At 37.0% G+C, this 6,000-nt stretch overlaps 1 non-coding gene across 1 annotated transcript; it reads right to left on the minus strand.

Moving 5' to 3' along the window:
- Positions 1 to 2,726: 2,726 nt before the first annotated feature.
- Positions 2,727 to 2,834, minus strand: LOC127748148 (small nucleolar RNA R71). The gene has a single exon (XR_008010091.1). It is a non-coding gene; the product is annotated as a small nucleolar RNA R71 (small nucleolar RNA).
- Positions 2,835 to 6,000: the final 3,166 nt, after the last annotated feature.

A 6,000-nucleotide genomic window follows, 5' to 3' on the forward strand; every position in this document is an offset into this window, starting at 1 on the left:
TGTGGTATTCCAAGTAGGAGCTGGGATGGGATGACTGTGATGAGCTTCAAACTCATGACTGTTGGGCGTAGTGACAGACGCAAAAGGATCATTGGATCTTATTCCGACACAAGTGAGAACCGACAGATGATTAGCCCTACGTAACCCGTAGCTGGACCATTTTCACTGAGAGGATGGATGGTAGCCATTAACAATGGTGATCCCCTACATACAGCTTGTCATGGAAAGGAGTATGAATGATTGAATGAAGACAGTAGGAAAGCAGAGATCCAGAAGGAATAACGCATCTCCATACGCTTATCTGAAATTTCCACCAATGAATTACATAAGTATCTCTATCTTTATTTTATGTTTATTTATCTTTTAATTATCAAAACTCCATAACTATTTGAATCCGCCTGACTGAGATTTACAAGATGACCATAGCTTGCTTCAAGCCGACAATCTCCGTGGGATCAACCCTTACTCGCATAAGGTTTATTACTTGGACAACCTAGTGCACTTGCTAGTTAGTTGTGCGAAGTTGTGAAAAAGAGTTGAGATTACAATTGTGCGTACCAAGTTGTTGGCACCATTGAGATCACAATTTCGTGCACCAAGTTTTTGGCGCCGTTGCCGGGGATTGTTCGAGTTTGGACAACTGACGATTCATCTTGTTGCTTAGATTAGGTAATTTTCTTCTTGTTTTAACCTTTATTTTATTTTCAAAAAGTTTTCAAAAATCTTTCAAAAATTTTTTCTTCTTTTTCGTTTTTCCAAAATAATTTTCAAAAATCCAAAAAAATTAATAAAATCATAAAAACAAAAAATTTGTGTTTCTTGTTTGAGTTAGTGTCAATTTTTAAGTTTGGTGTCAATTTCATGTTTTAATTTTTCTAAAAAAAAATTTCGAAAATTCATGCATTGCATTCTTCATGATCTTCAAGTTGTTCTTAATGAGTCTCCTTGTTTGATCTTCATATTTTCTTATTTTGTGTCTTTTGATGTTTTTCATATGCATTTTTGAATTCATAGAGTCTAAACATGAAAAATCTCTAAGTTTGGTGTCTTGCATGTTTTTCCTTTCTTGAAAATATTTCAAAAATAAATTCTTGATGTTCATCATGATCTTCAAAGTGTTCTTGGTGTTCATCTTGATATTTATAGTATTCTTGCATGTTTTCTTTGTTTTAATCTTAATTTTTCATGTTTTGAGTCATTTTGTGGTTTTTCTCTTTCCTCATTAAATTAAAAAAAATAAAAAAATAACTTTTCCTTATTTCACTCATAAATTTCAAAATCTTTGGGTTGACTTAGTCAAAAATTTTTAAATTAAGTTGTTTCCTGTTAGTCAAGTCAAGATTTCAATTTCACAAATCCTATCTTTTTAAAACTTTTTCAAAAATCAAACCTTTTTCATCTTTTCTTTCATGTTTTTCAAAAATTTTAAAAATTGTTTTTCAAAATCTTTTTCTTAATTTCATTTCAAATTTTCAAAAACTTTACTAACAATTAATGTGATTGATTCAAAAATTTCAAGTTTTTTACTTTCTTGTTAAGAAAGGTTCAACCTTTAAATTCTAGAATCATATCTTTTAGTTTCTTGTTAATCAAGTCATTAACTTTAACTTTCAAAATCAAATATTTCTAAATTTCTTTTTTAAATCTTTTTCAAAATAAATTCCAATCATGTCTTTTTAATCATATATTTTCAATCATATCTTTTCAAATATATCTTTTTCAAATCATATCTTTTTCAAAATCAATTTCAAAATCTTTTCTAACTTCTTATCTTTCCAAAATTGACATTCTTATCTTTTTTAAAACCACCTAACTACTTTTCTCTTTCTAATTTTTGAAAATCATTAACTTCTTTTTCAAAATTCTTTTTAATTAACTAATTGTTTTAAATTTTAATTTTATTCTATTTCTTCTCTTAATTTTCAAATTCTAACAAAATTTTAAAATAAAAACAAAAATATTTTCCTTTTCCTTTTAATTATTTTTGAAAACTCTCTCTCTCATCTTCTTCTATTTATCTATTTAATCACTAACACTCTTCTCTTCTTCTTATATCGAATCCTCTCTCCCTCTCTGTGTTCGAATTCTTTATCTCTTCTCTTTATATTATTCTTCTATTCTTCTTCTACTCACATAAAGGAATCTCTATACTGTGACATAGAGGATTTCTCTTCCTTTTTTGTCCTCTTCTTTTTCATATGAGCAGGAGCAAGGACAAGGACATTCTTATTGAAGCATATCCTGAACCTAAAAGGACTCTGAAGAAGAAGATAAGAGAAGCTAAAGCACAATAATCCAGAGAAAACCTTACAGAAAATCTCAAAAAAGAAGTAATGGCCAAACCTAACAACAATGCAAGGAAGATGCTTAGTGACTTCACTGCAACAAATTCCAACGTCCATGGAAGAAGCATCTCAGTCCCTGCCATTGGAGCAAACAATTTTGAGCTAAAGCCTCAATTAGTTTCTCTGATGCAACAGAATTGCAAGTTTCATGGACTTCCATCAGAAGATCCTTTTCAGTTTTTAACTGAATTCTTGTAAATCTATGATACTGTTAAGACCAATGGAGTTGATCCCGAGGTCTATAAGCTTATGCTTTTCCCTTTTGCTATAAGAGACAGAGCTAGAATATGGTTGGACTCTCAACCTAGAGATAGCCTGAACTCTTGGGATAAGCTGGTCACGGCTTTCTTAGCCAAATTCTTTCCTCCTCAAAAGATGAGCAAGCTTAGAGTGGATGTTCAAACCTTTATGCAGAAAGAAGGTGAATCCCTCTATGAAGCTTGGGAAAGATACAAGCAACTGACCAAAAAGTATCCTTCTCACATGCTCTCAGAATGGACCATCCTAGATATATTCTATAATGGTCTGTCTAAGTTGTCTAAGATGTCATTGGACCATTCTACAGGTGGATCTATTCACCTGAAGAAAACGCCTACAGAAACTCAGGAACTCATCGAAATGGTTGCAAATAACCAGTTTATGTATACCTCTGAAAGGAATCCTGTGAGTAATGGAACGCCTCAGAGGAAGGGAGTTCTTGAAATTGATTCTCTGAATGTCATATTGGCTCAGAACAAAATGTTGACTCAACAAGTCAATATGATTTCTCAGAGTCTGAATGGATTACAAAATGTATCCAACAGTACTAAAGAAACATCTTCTGAGGAAGAAGCTTATGATCCTGAGAACCCTGCAATGGCAGAGGTGAATTACATGGGTGAAGCCTATGGAAACACCTATAATCTATCATGGAGAAATCATCCAAATTTTTCATGGAAGGATCAACAAAAGCCTCAACAAGGCTTTAACAATAATAATGGTGGAAGAAACAGGTTTAGCAATGGCAAGCCTTTTCCATCATCCTCTCAGCAACAGACAGAGAATTCTGAGCAGAACCCATCTAGCTTAGCAAATATAGTCTCTGATCTATCTAAGGCCACACTCAGTTTCATGAATGAAACAAGGTCCTCCATCAGAAAATTGGAGGCACAAGTGGGCCAGCTGAGTAAAAGAGTCACTGAAACTCCTCCTAGTACTCTCCCAAGCAATACAGAAGAGAATCCAAAAAGAGCGTGCAAGGCCATAACCTTACTTGGTGTGGCCGAACCTAGAAAGGAGGAGGAGGATGTGAATCCCAGTGAGGAAGACCTCATGGGACGTCCTCTGGACAAAAAGGAGTTCTCAATTGAGGAACCTAAAGAATCTGAGGCTCATCTAGAGACTATAGAGATTCCAATGTTCCTACTTCTGCCATTCATGAGCTCTGATGACTGTTCCTCCTCTGAAGAGGATGAAGATATTACTGAAGAGCAAGTTCCTAAGTACCTCGGAGCAATCATGAAGCTGAATGCCAAGTTATTTGGTAATGAGACTTGGGTGGATGAACCCCCTTTGCTCACCAATAAACTGAATAACTTGATTAGGCAAACATTACCTCAAAAGAAAGAGGATCTCGGAAGGTTCTTAATACCTTGTACCAAAGGCACCATGACCTTTGAGAAGGCTCTGTGTGACCTGGAGTCAGGCATAAACCTCATGACACTCTCTGTAATGGAAAAACTGGGAATCTTTAAGGTTCAAACTGCAAGAATCTCACTAGAGATGGCAGACAAATCAATGAAACAGGCTTATGGACTAGTAGAGGACGTGCTAGTGAAGGTTGAAGGCCTTTACATCCCTGCTGATTTCATAATCCTAGACACTGGGAAAGATGAGGATGAATTCATCATCCTTAGCAGACCTTTCCTAGCCACAGCAAAAACTGTGATTGATGTTGATAGAGGAGAGTTGGTTCTTCAATTGAATGAGGACTACCTTGTATTCAAGACTTAAGGTTCTCCTTCTGTGCACATGGAGAAGAAGCATGAAAAGCTTCTCTCAATACAGAGTCAAACAAAGCCCCCACATTCAAACTCTAAGTTTGGTGTTGGGAGGCCAAAACCAAACTCTAAGTTTAGTGTTGAGAGGCCATAACCAAACTCTAAGTTTGATGTTGAGAGACCCCAACCATGCTCTGAATATCTGTGAGGCTCCATGAGAGCCCACTGTCAAGCTATTGACATTAAAGAAGCGCTTATTAGGAGGCAACCCAATTTTATTTATCTATGTTATTTTATGATTTCTTTAGGTTGATGATCATGTGGAGTCACAAAAACAACTGCAAAAATCAAAGCAAATTCAAAAACAGCATTAAAAACAGCACATCCTAGAGGATAAGCTGACTGGTGTTTAAACGCCAGTAAGAGTAGCAGAATGGGCGTTAAACGCCCAGCCTGGCACCATTCTGGGCGTTTAACGCCAGAAATAGGCACCAGACTGGCGTTTAACGCCAGAACAGAGCATCAAGTTGGCGTTAAACGCCAGAAAAAAGCAACAGCCTAGCGTTAAATGCCAGGAAAGGTATAAAAATTGGCGTTTAACGCCAGAAACAAGCAGCAGTCTGGCGTTAAACGCCAGAATTGCACTCTAAGGGCGTTTTTGCACGCCTAAATAGAGCAGGGATGAGAAGTCCTTGACCCCTTAGGATCTGTGGACCCCACAGGATCCCACCTACCCCACCTCTCTCTCTCCCCCTCACACATCTCTATAACACTCTACCCAAAACACCACTCACCTATCAAATCCTATTCTCTTCCCTATATTCTCTTTACCAATCACCTCCATCCCTCTTTCCCAAAAATCCCACATACCTCACTTTCAAATTCAAACACTTCCCCCCTCCCAAACCCACCCAATTCCATTCGACCACACACTCTCTCTCTCTCTCTTTTTCTATAAATATCCCTCTTCACTCCTTCATTTTTACTCATCACAAACCCTCTCCTACCCTCTTGGCCGAACCTATCTCTCTCTCTATCTTTTCCATTTTCTTCTTCTTCCCCTTCTTTCTTTCTTCTTTTGCTCAAGGACGAGCAAACCTTTTAAGTTTGGTGTGGTAAAAGTATTACTTTTTGTTTTTCCATAACTATTTATGGCACCTAAGGCCGGAGAAACCTCTAGAAAGAGGAAAAGAAAGGCAAAAGCTTCCACCTCCGAGTCGTGGGAGATGGAGAGATTCATCACAAAGGTCCATCAAGACCCCTTCTATGAAGTTGTGGCCAAGAAGAAAGTGATCCCTGAGGTTCTTTTCATGCTCAAGAAGAATGAGTATTCGGAGATCCGACATGAGATCCGAAGAAGAGGTTGGGAAGTTCTCACCAACCCCATTCAACAAGTCGGAATCTTAATGGTTCAAGAGTTCTATGCCAATACATGGATCACTAGGAACCATGATCAAAGTATGAACCCGAATCCAAAGAATTGGCTTACAATGGTTCGGGAGAAATACTTAGATTTCAGTCCAAAAAATGTAAGGTTGGCGTTCAACTTGCCAATGATGCAAGAAAACGCATGCCCTTACACTAGAAGGGTCAACTTTGATAAAAGATTGGACCAAGTCCTCATGGACATCTGTGTGGAAGGAGCTCAATGGAAAAGAGACTCAAGAGGAAAGCCA

Source organism: Arachis duranensis, chromosome 5 (assembly GCF_000817695.3).
Source record: "Arachis duranensis cultivar V14167 chromosome 5, aradu.V14167.gnm2.J7QH, whole genome shotgun sequence".
NCBI classification, from domain to species: Eukaryota; Viridiplantae; Streptophyta; class Magnoliopsida; order Fabales; family Fabaceae; genus Arachis; species Arachis duranensis.